The sequence below is a fragment of the Bubalus kerabau genome, chromosome 16, assembly GCF_029407905.1.
Source record: "Bubalus kerabau isolate K-KA32 ecotype Philippines breed swamp buffalo chromosome 16, PCC_UOA_SB_1v2, whole genome shotgun sequence".
Lineage (NCBI taxonomy): Eukaryota > Metazoa > Chordata > Mammalia > Artiodactyla > Bovidae > Bubalus > Bubalus kerabau.
In genome coordinates this window covers 73,841,774-73,858,558 of record NC_073639.1, presented here as the reverse complement: position 1 = coordinate 73,858,558, position 16,785 = coordinate 73,841,774, and the positions used below count along the sequence as shown (strand labels likewise).

At 47.6% G+C, this 16,785-nt stretch overlaps 1 long non-coding RNA gene across 1 annotated transcript; it reads right to left on the bottom strand.

Moving 5' to 3' along the window:
* Positions 1-7,801: 7,801 nt before the first annotated feature.
* Positions 7,802-16,391, bottom strand: LOC129630179 (uncharacterized). The gene is made up of 3 exons (XR_008703586.1): positions 15,838-16,391; positions 12,293-12,458; positions 7,802-8,130 (listed from the first exon to the last, which is right to left on the bottom strand). It is a non-coding gene; the product is annotated as an uncharacterized LOC129630179 (long non-coding RNA).
* Between the last annotated feature and the right edge of the window lie 394 nt (positions 16,392-16,785).

Genomic DNA, 16,785 nt, shown 5'->3' with positions numbered 1-16,785 from the left:
ACTTAGCATGCACACGTGCTTGTACCCATCTGAGAGAGGCTGGGAGGCTGAAATGAACTAATGCTCGCGAAGCACATAGCCGCAAACATAGTGGGTGCTCAGACAATGAGGTTATTATTGTTCTAAGTGCATAACATGGAATATCAGATCAGGAGGCTCATCCAGGCCAAGGGTAATAGTCCCTAACATTCCTTTATCATTGCTGTGTACCAGACTCGTTCATCAGAACAACATCCCTGTAATTCAGTGCTTCAAGGAACAGAGTGTGAATTGTCTGCTGGATCTTTCCTGAGGCCATGATATGAAATACTTAAGAGTCTGACAGATCCCAGCTCTGCTACCCAACCAGCTCTGCAGCCTTGTGGGAGTTACTTCACTCTCTGAACCTCAGTCTCCTCCTCGGAAATATGGGGGCAGTGCTAGCAGCCATCTGAAAGAGGTTGGGAAGATGAAATGAACTAATGAACTAATTTTACAGATGGGGTAACTGAGGCTCAGAGAGGGAAAATGACTCGCCCTAACTCCCTGCCCAGTGAGGGGAAGAGCCTGGGCATGGACTCCAGTCTGTGTCAACAACATCAGCTTGGATCCACTGTGCTGGATTCTTCATCTCCCTCACGCTAAGGCCCAGAAAGGGAAAGAGAGTTACTTGGGGCCCCACAGCAGTTGAGGGTGGGTCAAACCACATTGCAGAGGCCTTTTCCATTCTGGCAGCTCCACATGGGTCTGGATAATTCTCCAGCCCTAGGGCTAAAACTAATACATTCACAGTCCTCAGAACTCAGGTCTGGGGGTCTCATCCACAATCTCAGGTTGCCCCCCAGATCCCATCTTCCCCAGACATCCCATGATCATCCCTTCCCCACTGCAAGCTTTCCACATGGACCCCCCCTTTGAAAAAAAAATCAGCTGAAACTTTGGCCAAAGAAAACTCATTGATGCCCACAAACCAGCCAGCCAGGGAGGAGGCTGCCCTGGAATGTTGGAGGGGGGTCATCAAGCTGTTTGTGAGCTGGCCAGCCGAGAAATAAGAGCAGCTACCATTTTTGGTGAAAGCCATAACTCCCTCTATGGGAAAGGATCCAGGGCAGGCCAATTCAGAGGCTCCGGCCTCAGTTTCCCCTTCATCACCACCATAGAATTTATGGGGTTTGAATAACTTCAGCTATTAATTCAACAAATATCGGTTGGGTGCCTGCCGTGTGCCAGGCACTGAGCTGGCTGCTTGGGGGCACAGTGGGGTGAAAGCTAAGCTCTGTCCTCCAGGACTCACTTTCCAGCAGAAGGCAATCTCTCGGTAAGTCTCTCAAAGAACCAGAGCCTGGTGGTCCAGGCCCACAATGCTAGATCAATACTCTTGGGTCTGGATGGGTTTCAGAATTCAGAAATTTGGGGGATCTTAAATGGTGATGGGGTGGGGTCTGGGCCCACTCATTCCAATCAAACAACAGATATTGCTGTAGTGAGAAGTGTGAGCGTTGGTAAATAAAAGTTCTACACAGCTTCAGTCCATTTGGGTCAGATTTTGCCTCCAAATGAGTTTTCTTGGAGTCTACAGAAAAGCTCTTGGTTGTCTAGGTGTTCTGGACTATGGTGTGAAAGGTAGGTGTTAAGGACCTGATTCCTCTCCCCATTATACAGATGAGAAAACTGAGACACAGGGCAGAGGAATCACATGCCCAAGTTCCTGGAGCAAGCAAATGGTAGGTGGGAATGCTGGCCTCACTGACTCTAAATTTAGGGCTTGCCATCGCCAGGGACCCTGGCTGGGAGAGAAGCAGGGACGGAGGAGAGAAGGTTCCTTGGCTCAGCCTCCATGGCCCAGCAGCCAGTTCTGCCAGGAAGGAGTTAAGCCCCACCTGGGCCTCCGCCAGGCCTCTGCACCGCGTCTCCTTGCAGGGCCTGCCTGTCTGGGGCCTGTTTACCAGGCCGCGCTTGCATCACCGGCTTCGACGTGCAGTGCAAACACACTCACATTCTTGGGTCATGAGAAATGCACAGTTGCGGTGACATCATGCCCGGAGAGGAGGTTTTTGCCAGCCTCCTGCTGCCCACAGTCAGAGCTGTTTAATTAGCACTCTTAACTGGAACTCTTGTCTTCCTATAAAAACCAACTGGAGGAACTCTCATGGGTGGAGATGATGGGGGTTGGAGTGTGTGTGTGTTTTAAGGGATAAAAATAGCCCATCTGGGACTCCTTTTGGGGTATTTGTAAGTATTAATGCATCACTGTTTATATTAAATCTATGTCACTCGGACATTTTCGTTTGAATCTGGCTTGGAGATGGGACCAGAGAAACCACCCATGTCCTTTTGTTGCCTCTAGTTTTTCCTTTTGGGAGGGAGACACGTAGGCCAAGTGAAAGGGCCCTTGGAGACCATTCAGACCAACCCTTCATTATGCAGCCAAGGAAAGGGAGGCCCAGAGAAGGCAGGGCCTTCCCTGAGGCCACACAGCAAGTCTCCATGTTCCCACACCCCGTGCACGCATTTTGCAGCGCTGCCCCCACCCCCAACTTTGGTTTTGTGAGTTGGCTTTTCAGGGTGTTGAGAAGAGAGGTACTTCTGGCTGGAAACTTCCTAGGTGTGTTTGAGATTAGAGTGGAGGTGATGGTGGTGGTGGTGGGAACAGAGAAGACCGATTGGGACACAGGAGACTTCAACCTCACCCACCTTGCCTCCCTAATAAAACCTCATCCAGGCTTTGAAATGTCTGTTCCTCTCCCTAGACAGTCCCAGTCTCCTTTTGCCCAAGAAATACTCTCATTGGCCTCCTTTTTGTGACTATTGAAGACTTATTTCCCACAGAGTGGGTGCTAGAGTATTAGCAAATGAAAATAGAAGACACTCAGTTAAGTCTGACTTTCAGACATACAAAAAGTAGTATTTTCATACAAGTATGTCCCATGTGATTTTTTTTTTTTTGCTATACTGCATGACTTGCGGAAACTTAGTTCCCCAACTAGGGATCGAACTTGCGCCCTTGGCAGTGACAGGAGGAGGTCCTATGCCAGGGAATTCCCTGTCTCATGCATACTGAGACAGAGAGTTATCTGGCAGCCCTATTCTCTTTCATCCTTGTCATCATGACTGTGGCTGACACACTCGACCATCTTCCCATCAGCCTTCCTTCTCCTTCTTCATTAACTGAGCCCTGATTTTGTCTGGAGCCGCATTGTGTCCCAGGCAATGAATCATATGTGTATAAGCTAGTCCTGACAACTCTGGTCTCCTTTGCTTTCCCAAATTCCCCTGCAGTCAAGGATGATCTGGTGACTGCAAGTTTCTTGACACCTTCCTTTTCAAAGAGAAGAAGCTCACTCCCTCTCCTTGAATATAGGCTGGACTTCCTGACTCATTTCAAAGAGTGACTTCCAAGGCTAGGTCACAAAGACCATTGTTGCCCCGCTCTCTTTGATGACTCACTCTGGGTGAAATTAGCTGCCATTTTGTGAGAACACTCAACAGCCCTGTGGAGAGGCCCATGTGGGAAGAACTAAGTCCTCCCTCCAACAGCCAGCACCAACATGCAGGCTCATGGGTGAGTGGCTCCAGCCCCAGTCAGGCCTTCACGTGATTACAGTATGGGCCGATATTCTGACTGCATCATGAGCCAGGGAGATACTCGTATTAATCATAGTTTTAATTTTCTATGTTTTATGATGTTTTAATATCTTTGGGGACTTTGGTGTCTGGGAAGAGACTGCCCCTCCCGAGCCCAGCTCATTCCTAGACACAGTAAACAGCTTGTTCCGTGAGCCTACTCTTCATGTACAAACCAACCAACTCTGAGTCCATACCCACAACTACCTCCTTATCTAACTGTCACATACCAAACCAGTATTTCCTGCGCTGTAAGTCAACCCAGAGAGGGGCAGGCACTGGACAGCAAGGGGCAGTCCCTACGCCCCCAAAGCCCACTGGAATTTTTCAAGCTAGCCAGTCCTAAGCAGTTTACTCTGCCCTGGTTTGCCCTTTCCACAGAAACCCCAGGAAAGGCTGTGCTCTTGAGCTTCTCTTCCCTCTCTGCCTCCTGACTGACACTGCTGCTTTCACCTGTAGCCCTTCGTGGCTCACTATACCTTCTGCTTCTAGGGGCACTGTAAGTAACATTAAACTTTTCTTTCAATGGTATTGACTTCCCCATGTTGGCACACAGTTACCTTTATAAACTGAGTCAGGCACAGATCACTCCTGAGAGATCCTTATCTAGAACCACCCCACTAAGCCATTCCTGGATACTTAACTCACAGAAACTTCTAGAGATGGTGGATGTTTACTGCAGCAGCTAGGTTTTGGGTAATTTGTTTTACAGCAGTGGATTACTAATGCAGATGGTCATGTGACCTAGTTCCAGCTAATGAGACGTAAGAGAAAACATGCTGAGATGCTTCTAGGGAGCTTCCCTGATAAAAGAATCAGAAGGAAGAGAACTCAGTTAGGGTTACAAGGATGATGGTTACAGAAGTGATAGCCATCCTGGGACCATGAGGTTCTCAAATATAATGATGAAGGAGTGAAAAAGTAGGAAGAATCCATGTCTTTTATGACATCATTAAGCTGCTGGAACAACTCTGTGGTCTCCTGCATCCAGATTTGTAGACAGGCAAACAATAAATATTAGGGTAGGAAATGGCACCCACTCCAGTGTTCTTGCCTGGAACAAACTATGGGCAGAGGAGCCTGGTGGGCTACAGTCCATAGAGTCCCAGAGTCGGATATGACTTAGCGACTGAGCACAAATAATAAATATTTTTGTAGTTTTAGCCACTGTGTCCTACAACTTGCAGCTTAATGCATCTCTAACTGATAGAATGTGCACGCCCAATAGCATCTCACTTAATGGGAGTAACTTTATTCGGTGACTTTATTATCTAGAATCTGAAATGGCTAGAAAAGGACATCTGAGCACCAAAACCAGCATCACAGTGTCTACACCAAGCACCTTACTCTTAGGTAAGCTTTCTGAGCCTTCACTCATAGCCTTTTTACTTTTACTTTTCATACAGTAATAACCAGCTTTTTTTCCCCTTATTTTTTGGCTGCATCACATGCATATGGGATATTTTCTTAGTTCCCTGACCAGAGGTCAAACCCGTGCCCTCTGTGGTGGAAGGATAGACTCTTAACCATCGGACCACCAGGGAAATCCCCCAACAAGATTTCCCAGGGCATCTTCCCAGGCCATAGCTGGAAATCAATCAATCCCATAATTAATCATCGGCTACATGCAAAGCACTGCAGGAGTCACCATGTTCGCACAGATGAGTTTCAAGCTGGAAAGCAACATGGTTCAAACTTGAGCTGCAATGTCGAGATTGCAGCAAGCCTGGAAAAAAGAGAATATTTTCTAGTGGAGTGTCAATTTATTAAGGAAGCATATATTTAAAATTATTTCCCATGGAAAATTCCATCTACAGGGCAAATCACTCTAACTCTTCTTATGTGTTGCTAATACTGGTTTCCAAAATACTTGTCTGTTTTGACTTTCTGAACCCCGTAAAAGTTTTTAGAAATGAAATAATGTGCCAGGCCTGAGTTCTGAGGAGATGCAGCAGTTCTAAGCTATGCCAAAGCACGATTATTCTGCCTCTAGACCACATAGACTCTAAGACCCAGGGAAGGAAAAGGAACAGCTCAGTAAACGAGGGGCAGAGTGAGGACTAGAACCCAGGACTGTATACTTTCCCTTTCTCCGGGCAGTGAGGAAGGCAGTGCTGATTCCCTCAAACCACTCAAACATTTCCTCGCAGGAGGAGCAGAGCCTTGACCCAGTGCTGCGAGCTCCCCCGGGGTCAGGAAGCTCAGCCTCCCCAGGATTTCCTGTGTGTGGGAAAGAAACAGGATGAGCAGATAAATCCTCTGAGGCTTATTTCCAAGCGTGTGAAGACTTCTCCTTGGTGAATCTGCAGCAGCCCTGGCCAAGTGGAGCGACCCGCTGATGTGTTTTGTGCATTTCTAAAAGTAATAAAAAAAGGATGACCTGCACCCACGAAGCACAAGGCTGGACATGGTAGGGAGAAGAGCGTGGGTCACTGTCCCTGCCCTTGAGAACAGCCTTGGTGTGCATTCTCCCTGAAATGGACTCTAAGACAAGCATTTAAGAGCAAGTAACCTATCTTGGAGGTAATTCCAGGGCATCCTTGTAGGGGAAGGAAGGGAAGGTAGCCAGTAAAGGGAACATTATCCAGGCAGTTGCTGTGATGGGAAACCAGAGCTCAGGAACTCTCAGAGACAGGGTAGAGGAGCCTCACTTAGCCCAACACAGGGGCGAGGGAGCTGGGATACCCATCCTTTGCTGATTGAGTTCTGGGGTGTGGGGGTGGAGGTTGGGGTGAGTCAGAGGGATAGGAGCCAACTCTCAGGGCACTTCCAGCTTGCCTGCGTGCAGACCTCCAAAACGCTCCTGGGTCCAGAACAATGCCCTTCCCCAAAAGCAGCCTTTGTTGAATCCTGCAGCTGTCAGGGGGATATGGGTGGTGTCTGCTCTGGGGTCTGAACAGTAATTGGTTTTACACTCACAGGAAAAGACCGACACAGGCCCAGGAGACCTGCCTCCCCTCCCTGTGTGAGGATGTGGAGGCTGTGGACAGTGCAATAGTCGGGGCGGTTGCCTGTCCAGGTCCCTGTCACTGCTTTCTTCTCATGCTGGGGAACCACGTTGCCCACTGCCACACAGGCACCTGTCTGCCTGAACATCTGCGTCTTCCTCTTCTACACTCAGTGAGACCACATCTCCCAGCCTCCCTTGCGGTTAGGAGGGGTCATGTGACTAATTACCGCCAATGAAATGTGAGCATAAGGGACACGCATCATTCACAGACTTAGGCCACTGAAAGCTTCTAGGTTCCCTTCTGTTTCTCTTTACCTCTCAAGGCGGCCTGGGAAGCCATGTGACGTGGGTGGTGGGCTGTCTTCCGTGGTCCTGGGAGGAAGATGGCATCACACAAATCACTATTGCCAGTTAGCTCTAAGGAGAGAGTTTAGGTGCCTTGGGCACTCTGGTGATCCAGGCTGAGGACACTGCATGGGCAAAGGCCCTCAAGCAGAAATAAGGAAGCCAAAACGAGCCTGTGTGACTAGAGGTAATGAGCAAGGGAGAGTGGCTTCAGAGGAAGATGGCTTAAGATACAAGAGTGGCTTGTATCATGATCCTTAGACAAGATTCACGGGTTTTGGGGAACAATTTAATGGGCATGGCCCAGACACCTCCTTAGCAGCCTCCTCACTCTCCCTGGCTGCAGAGCACCAGTTTAAGGAACCAGATTGTCAGACACTTTCCTGGTGGTCCAGTGGCTGAGACTCTGTGCTCCCAGTGCAGAGTGCTGGGATTCCATCCCTCCTCGGGGAACTAGATCCCACAAACCACAAGTAAGAGTTCGCATATCACAACCAAAGATCCCACATGCCGCATTTTCAATGAAGACTGAAGATTTTGGATGTGGCAACTAAGACCCAGTGTGGCCAAAAACACAAAATAATTAAAAATATGTTTTTTAAAAAGGAAACCAGATTATCCAAGAGGGGTCGAACCTAGAAACTCAGAATGTACGTGTGTGAGTGGTTTGGATGGTCATGGGGTTCACAGAGCCCCGTGTCTGGAGTCCCTTGTCCCAGAGTCAGTGCCCCCTGCTCGGTCTATGGTGGGGGAGGGGCTTTCCTGTCACTTCAGAAGATTGTAGGTCACAAGGCCTGAATTTGGTGACTCTTGAAATCAGCCGGCCCAGGCCCTCTGGTGACCCGGGTCTCTCTTATCATGTCTAGAGAGATGACTCCAATATCAACGATTTAGGCTTTCCTTATGGGCTAGCCTGGGAACCACACCACATTGTTTGGTTAAACCTCGGGTAAGGATGGACTTAATAATGAACTGTTGGGCCAGCGCTACTTGCTTGACCTCCAGGGCTGTCTTTTGCCTGCCGCTCCCTCTCCCCCAGAGCAGTGTCCTCTCGGGAAATGCAGCTGACCGGGCTGCATCCGTGGGAAGGCCTGGCCCTGCTGAGGCTGCAGGAAATGACCCTCTTAGCAGCCACGAGCTGTGATCCAGAGGACAATGACAGGGGGACGGAAGCCTGTGTGTCCCAGCAAGCTTGTCCCTTTGGGTGTGTGCCAGCTGCTGGAAACACAGCCCTGAAGATTCAGTGGAAAAAAAAAAACAAAAACATTTTTAAGAGAATTAACAGACCCTCCTATGGGCTTTAGCCAACTTCAGAGGCGCTGAGGGGTTTTGTTTACTTTATTGGTGTGTGTATGGGCATGTGCTTTTAAAACATAAACAAGACATAATCAGAGAATCTAAGGTTTGGAAGGTCAGCTGTCCCACCCAAGCAGGAGGCCCCTGGTGGCATCTGTCTTCATGTGGCTGGGCCCCCCCTCTCCACACCGCTGTTAATCTCGTCACTTGGCTCTGGCCACTGTCTCCACCCCATCTCCACTTACTACCTAGAATCCAGAGAGTTCTTCTCAGACACAAATCAGGTCAACACCTCTTGGGCTCTGCAGGCTGGCCCTGTCTCTCCACTTATCACCTGTAATGCCACCTCCTCCAAGGGGCTTCCTGGCCGCTGTCTATGAAATGGCATCTCTCAACGGTGCTCTCTCATAGCACCTATCACACTGAACCCCATTCAGAATGCTCTGGCTTGTTTACACATGCCAGGCACACAGTAGGCACTCAATTAATGTGTGCTAATCGACCGAATGTTTTTCAGTGGTTGTTGCATTCACATCAGAGTTGGCTGAGAGAAGCCAGATTTTACTGTATTTCAACTAACATTATTGAGTACAAATTGTGTTCCAGGACTGCGAGGCAACTCAATCAGGAATTCCGCTCATTCATTCACTTGTTCAGGAGCTTCCCCGGTGGTTCAGCGGTAAAAGAATCTGCCTGCTAAGCAGGAGGCATCTGTTCCATCTCCAGGTTGGGAAGATCCCCTGGATAAGGAAGTACCTATTCCAGTATTCTTGCCTGGGAAATCCCACGGACAGAGGAGCCTGGTGGGCTACAATCCATGAAGAGTTGGACGTGACTGAGTGGCTGAACGATAACAACAAATGCATTTGTCCACTTGGAGGGGAGAGTCCTGAGTGAACAGTGACTCGGTCGAGAGGTGCAGAAAACTTCACAGGAGAGGGCATGTGAGGTGGGCTTTCCGTCAAAAGGAAAGCCAGGTGGGGTGGAGGAGATTCTCTACCTGGAAGGAAGTGCAGAGGTTTGGAAGCTGATAGTGAATGTGTTTGGAAAAGGAGATAACTGTGGAGTGTGGAATTTACTTTATTCCCGCTTTGGATGCCCAGGAAAGGCTGGGACCTGGCAGCAGGGGAGGACACTCCATCTTGTTTAAACAATGAGATGGATGTGCGTGGCTGAGCTGAGAGACAAAGCTGTTCTGTGGAGGCCTTGAATGCCGTGCTAAGTAGTCGGACTTTTCATCCATAGGCAACAGAATCTAATAAAAATAATCTGTTTTTTTCTCAGTGCATGGCTCTTGAGATCTTAGTTCCCTGACCAGGGATTGAATCGGAACCCTCAGCCGTGAGAGTGTGGAGTCCTAACCGCTGTACCACCAGTGAATACCTCTAAAAATAATCACTTTGGGAAGTCTGTTTTAAGAGCCTAGATGTCATCAGCTCCTGCACTGCAGTTCTCTATCAATGCAGACAACCTCAGGATACTTCTAGAAAATATAGTGGCCCCATCCTGGAAGAGTCTGACTCTCTGTAAGTCAGGGTTGGGGCCTGGTCCCTCTGATTTTCACTTTTTCTCTGTGTTCTCATCATTCACAGGGTGTGGTGACTAGTGAGGCTCAGAGAGGTAAAGGCATTTGCCTAAGGTCACCCAGGCAGACAGGGGCAAAAGGGGCATTTTGAACCAGGTCCTCCACTTTGTATCGGCAGCCTCCTCTGGACAAGATCCTTTCTACAGTTTTATTTTTCCCTGAATGCAAGAATCTGGGCCATGGCTGGGTCCGCCTGCCCCTGCGCTCCCTGTGTCTCCCGGCTCCCAGCCTCAAAGGTCAGGTATCTCCCAGCTTCCCGCGGGCATGTCCATTTATGGCTCTGTTGTTCCAAAATGTGGCCAAATTTATAAACTCCCCTTTCCCGGAGCCATGAAGCAATTTGTACGCAGAGTGCAGTGCGGGGGCAGAGCTGGGAGCTCCGTCCGAAGCCTGGACTTCAGCCCGGGGCCCGGGCCTAGTGAGCTCTGGCATTGGAAGGGACCCAGACCCTCCCTGGGCCTCAGTTTCTCCACCGACAGTGAAAAGGAACTGGACTAGACCGCTCCATAAACCCTGAGTCTAGACACTTCCAACTTACGGCTTACAGATGCCAATTCCTAAATCCCTGGGCCCAATAATTGTAAAAAGAGGTGTTGGAGAATGGAGTGCATGCAGCCTCTGGCCTCTTCCTTTGCATTGCTTTCTTTTTTCTGCTTGATTTTTTTTTTTTTTTTCTTCTTTTTTCCTTTTTTTGGGCCACACGTGGGATCTTTAGTTCTCCTACCAGGGATCAAACCCGAGACCCTGCATTGGAAGCACAGAGTCCTAACCGCTGGACCACCAGGGAAGTCCCTATAACACATTGTCTTTTGCATCTGACTTTTTTTTCTTAGCATAACTGTTTGGACATTCATCCATCCTGGAGAGTATATTGTCTTTTTTTTTTTTTTTTTTTTTTGGCTACTCTTCCATTGTATAGATATTTTGCTTTCTAAAGACATTGTATAGATATTTTGCATTGTACAGACATTTTGCTTATCCATTTACCAGCTGATGGACAGTTGGAATGTTTCCAATTTGGGGCTATTGGGAATAACATTGCTATAAATGTTTGCACCCAAGTCTTTGTGTGGGCGTGTGCTCTCATGTCTCTTTGGTGGACACGATACTCCCAGCCTTTTAAAGTGCTGTGGTGTCCTCCACTGGCGGGACATATTCTGATGTTATCACCAGTCCCCTATCTGTGGACACTTAGGATGTTTCCAAGCTCACAAACCTTGCTGCTCTGAGCTGCTTCTCGCACCCATCTTTGGGCACGTGTGCAAGGAGAGAGCTGAGTCAGAGAGTATGTACAGTTTACATTTTTACAAATCGCTCCCCCCCACCCCCGGGATAATCTTGCCTTCTTTTCAAAAGAACAGGAAATGATGAAAGAGAGAGAGAATCTACTGTAAAGATATCACCCTCCCCACCCCACCCACTGAGCTTGAGGGACTGGACAAGGAGAGAAAAGGCTGCTTCAGGGGAAAAGTCCCCAGGACAGGGCAGTCCCAGGATGGCCGAGGCCAGGAAGGAGGAGGCAGAGGCTTGTATAGGGACTAGAACCCTTCCCCCTAAACTTCTCCTTTGCAGGGCAGGTAGGTAAAGAGCTCTCAGTTGTTGAGGGTATGCAGAGACTGGCCAGCCATGTGGCTATAAAGAAATTTTCAAAATCTGATAGGGGTGGGGTAGGGTGGGTACTTCCCTGGTGGCTCAGTGGTTAAGAATCCACTTTCCAATGCAGGGGACATGGTTCAGTCCCTGGTCAGGGAACTAAGACCCCACATACCGTGGGACAACTAAGCCCATTCGCTTCACCCAGATAAACCAGTGAGCTACGGCGACTGAGCCCACGTTCTCTAGAGCTCGCGCTCCACAAGGAAAACTTGCTCACCACAGCGAGAAGCCCTAGCGTTACAATTAGAGAAAGCCCACGTGCCGCAAGAAAGACCCAGTACAGCCAAAAAAAAAAAAAACAAAACAAAAAACTGATAAGGAACTGGGCTGCATGGCTTCTAAGACAGCCGTGTGGCTGTGGGGCAAAGAATGTGGTAGATTTTTGCTAGTAAGGACCCTTGATTTAAACCCCAGCTCTGCTGTTTCCTAGCTCTGTGATGCTGAGTGCCTCCAGCCTCAGTTCTCTTAGCTGCAAAATGGGGATATGATTCCATCTCCCATAGTCAGTGGGGAGATGTCAGTGATGTCATGTGTGTGGGGTTCAATTTTGGGACCTATGATTTTGACTGTCTTGATCCTGTGATCATGGGCTAATCTGCCTCAGGAACTGGGCACTGGAGGGCAGTGACATGTGCCCAGTAGCCTCCAGAGAAGGAATGCCCTCAGCAGCCCTCATAGCCTGTATTTATATCTAGGTCCTCCCTATTCCAGCCATGTGACCTTGGGCAAGGATGTAATCTGTAGCTCAATGTCCTCATCTGTACAACAGTAACAAAACCAACCTCATAGGGCTGTTGGGCATGGAGAATAGGTTAAAATTTCATGTGACAGAAAATCCCAAAATAACAGTGGCTTACCCAAGAATTGTTTCTGTCACCTCTAGAGATGAGCAGGTGAGAAATCCAGGGCGGGTGTGACAGCTCTGTGGAGTAGTTAGGGATCTAGTGACCAGCTCTTCCAACCTCAGTATATGGCTCCAATCCTCACAATCCAACAGAGCAGCCAGGGATCCAGCTGTCACATCTATATTCAAAAAGGAACATGGAGGAAGAGGGGGCAAAAGGGCAAAGAATAGGAACCAGTCCTTGAAGGTTTCCCCCACTGTGTCCAGACCGTTCCACTTACATTTTAAGGACCAGAACTTTGTCAAGTAGCTACAATAGTGGTAAGGGAGAGGGGAACAGATATAGGATAGACAGGGAACAGCGTTGTTTCCTCCAGTACGCAGGGAACCATTATTCCAACTCCTGTCACCATAGATTTATCTTGCCTGGTCTAGAACTTTATACAAATGTCATCACACTGAACATTCTCTTGTATCTGGCTTATTTCATTCCACATTATGTTATGAACTGAATTTTTTTTTTAAATCTCCCTCCATCCAGAAGGAGACATTCATCAACATTTGGTCTTTCATTAATTTCTTCCATCACTGAGTCACTCATTCAACAGCTATTTCTTGACCCCTTACTATGTGGGGAGGGCTGGCCAAACACAATCATTCACAGCAAAGACTGATGAGCTCTGAGTCTCCCAGGATGTTCTCTGACCCCAAACTCTTTTGGCTCCAAATTATGATGGAGACAGCCCTCCTCTGAACTTCTCCAGTATGGAGGAGAATCTTCAGTAGGCAGAGGCCCCATAGGCTATGTGGCTAGGAGCTGGAACTCTGGCACCCTGAGATGGGCACTTAGTAGGTGTTTAATAAACAGCAGCTGCAACTGTTTTCTTGGCACTGGCACAGGAGCCTTGTAAGGAGCAGAGCCCTCCTCTTTTCTAATTCTTCACTGGCCTTGTAAGGTAGGTACCGTTACGTTTTACCAATGAGAAAATGCTCAGAGAGGTGAAGAAACTCCCCTGAGGTGGCACAGCTGGCGAGTGGCTGGGCCGGGATTCAAACCCAGGTCTGTTGAGTGTGGAGGCTTGAGCTTCTCTGCTCTGGGCAGCCAGCTCATGGCTCCCTGTGCTTCCTTCAAGCCTTGCCTCCCTCAAGGGAGAGCCCAGCGCTGTCATGGACAAAGGCTGCACGCATTTTGCTTTGCCATTCTTGTTGTCTTTCTCCCACTTGGGGGTCAACCCAGGGTGCTCTCTTGGCTCCAAAGCCAGGCGTGTCTGTTTCTGCTTAAAATCATGTTGGAGGGGGTAGGGAGGGCATAACTTGCCAGCGGTTCTTGCCCATGTCCAACAGCTCATCCTGGGTGCTAGCCTAGATGGTTTCACAGCCATTTTCCCCACCCTCCATCTTGCTTCCTGGCGACTGTCACCTCGGGGCTGTAGGAGCTCTGCTTCTAAGCTTCTGCGGAGTGGCCCCAAATGGCTGCATTTTCCTAAGCGACATTTTCTAAGTGATGTGCATGAGATTACACATCTTGGTCGGTTGTTCCCAGTGTCCTGACTCACCCAGCCCGCTCCTGTGAGTGAATGAGCCTTTCATTCGAAAGTCTGGCTTTTAAAGGGCCCTTGCATCTGTTTTTCCGACCACAGAAAACCTATTAGAGAGGGGGATAAAATGTCAAACAAACAGTTAAGTTTTCTCCATGGAAGCAAATTTTCCAGGGAAGAAAATATGTCAATCTTGTGATATAATTGAGTGGCTCTCAAAAAATATGTTTTCAGCATGAATCCTTTTGCAGAGGCCGGTTAAGCTGAAGTTCAATGTCCAAATGGTAGAGGTGGAGCTATTGGGATAGGAGGAGTGGGGTGACAGCGGAATGGCTTCCTTCTAACTCCCCAGACACCCACATCTCTCTAAACTCGCTTCTGGGTGTGGAACCCAGTTTGAGAACCTCTGAGACTCAGAAGTTTGGGAACCTTGGGCCCGAGCCCTGGGGTCCTCACATGTGATTCATGTGAGGGAGTGGGCTTCCCTGGACTCAGTTTTCCGATCTGGGAAATGGCACGGTTGTACTAAATATTTCCTAACCTTTCCAGTTCTAAAATTCTGTGTGACTGGGGAGAATTTAGTCTGAAGTGCTGAACTGCTGGAATATAGACTTTTTGAAAAAAGAAACAGAGTTCTCTTGTTTGAGGAGCTCGAGTAACAAACCAACTGCTATAAAAGCGTTTTCCAAGTAGAGGTGCTGTGGGCCTCCTTTCAAGAACTGATAGAAAAATGACCATTTACTTCATTATTTGAAAGTAGGAGGACTTCCCTGGTGGTCCAGTGGCTAAGACTCCGTGCTCCAAATGCAAGAGGTCCTGGGTTCGATCCCTGGTCAGGGAACTAGACCCCAGTGCCTCAATTAAAAAATCCCACATGCAGCAACAAAGATGGAAGATCCTTCAGGCTGCAACTAAGACCCAGCACAGCCAAAAAAGTAAAATAAATAAATATATATATGGATACATTTAAAAAGACCATCTGAAAGAGAAGCTATTATATTTTTTAAAAAAGAAGGTAAAGTTGAATCATTATGCACTTTAAAATTAAATAATGCTGAATGTCAGCATATCTCAATAAAACTAAGGGGGAAATGGGAATAATATTAAAATGCAAAAAAAAAAAAATACTACTCAAGAAATATCACTCCCATAAATCAATCAAAAAAAAAAAAAAGTCCCTAATGTATTATCTTATCCAGCATGTGGAACACTCTAAGGAAAAAAAAAAAAAAAGTAGGCTAAAGATGTCCCCTGCTCTCCCATCTGTGTAATTAATTTGTCAGTAATCCTTCCCTCATGCTCGGTATATGTAACGGACTAAGTAGGAAAAGTATTTAGCAATGAAAAGTCAAAGTGAACGTTAATATAGACAGTTACTAAACATTAACGCCAGTGGTAAAGAACTTGCCTGCCAATGCAGGAGACATAAGAGATGCAGGTTCAATCCCTGGGTTGGGAAGATGCCCTGGAGGAGGGCATGGCAGCCCACTCCAGTATTCTTACCTGGAGAATCCCATGGACAGAGGAGCCTGGTGGGCTATAGTCCATGGGCTCACAAAGAGTCAGACACAGCTGAAGAGACTTAGCATGCACAAACATTAATGGAGACAATTTAAAAAATCAAGCATACACATACAACTGAAATAAATAACTATTCCGTTTTGCTCTGACTGAGGGGTTTCTTGGAACACAGGACTTTCAGTGGCTAAAACCAAGAACATCCCAGGTAAACCAAGATGAGTTGGTCACCAACCTTACACAGCAGTTACTATGTGCCAGACACTGTTCTAAACATTTTTCACATTTTAACTCTTTCAATTTGCATTACAACCCTATAAAGTACATACTATTAATACCTCCATTTTTACAGATCTTCAGGGAAAACTCAAGCTCAGAGAGGTTAAGTGGCTTTTCCAGGGTCACACAGCTGACTGGAGCCAGAGCCAAGATGAAAACCCACCCAATATGACTCTAGTGTTCCTAATTGTTACATCATATCATCTTTGCTCCTGAATCGTACCTTTGGCACATGACAGAGCTGTGGCCAGCCTGTGACCAAGGCCAGTTTGGCAGCAGGAGACTCAAGCTTGGCTCTCTGTGGAATAATATTGAGCAGCCCCCAGCTTCTCTGAGTCCTGGCTTGTAGCTCGGTGAAATGAAGAGGCTGGTCTGGAGTAGTGGTTTTCCTTTTTTTTTTTTAAACAGGAGAGCTTGTCAGATAATTGGGACCCCAATATATAAAACAGACCATAGTCAGGAAATTTATGTCTTCAGGGTTGAGCTGAAAATTCTTTAGAGTATATAGAATTCCCGAAACTCTGCCCCATAGCCTGAGGCTTCCAGAAGCTGAGTGTGAAAACTCGTGATTTAATTGCTCTCTAAGGACCTTTTAGGCTTTAAAATTAAATCCAACATTTAATTTAAACATTTTATTCGTTCACACTGCAAAAATGTTTGAGCAGGATAAGATTTGCCAGGTGCTGGTCCAGGCGCTGGGGCTTCAGAGATGAGGTAGAAAGGGTTTCTCTGCTGTCTTCTGGGGCCGCATGGTTCTTTGTTCTGTCCTGCGCATTGTGGAACGCTCAGCAGTATTCCCGACACCGGCTCGCAAGGCGCGGGGAGCGCCTGCGCAGCTGTGACAGCCCAAGGTGCCTTCAGCCAATGCCAAATATCCCCTGGGGATAAAAATCGGCCCTGGTTATGAAGTACTGAGCTGAACTAATGAAGACCTCTTATCTCATGAGCTTGTGTTCCTTCCCTGGGAAAGAGAAAGCCAACAAACATATTTTTTGGAAAAAAGAAATAAATGGGAATTCCCTGGCAGTCTAGTGATTAAGACTGAGCTTCCACTGCAAGAGCACAAGGTTCAGTCCCTGGTCGGGGAACTAAAAATCCCACCATCCACATGGCACGGCTGAGAAAAAAAACAAAGAAATTTTCATAGAATGATCAATGTATGATGAAACTA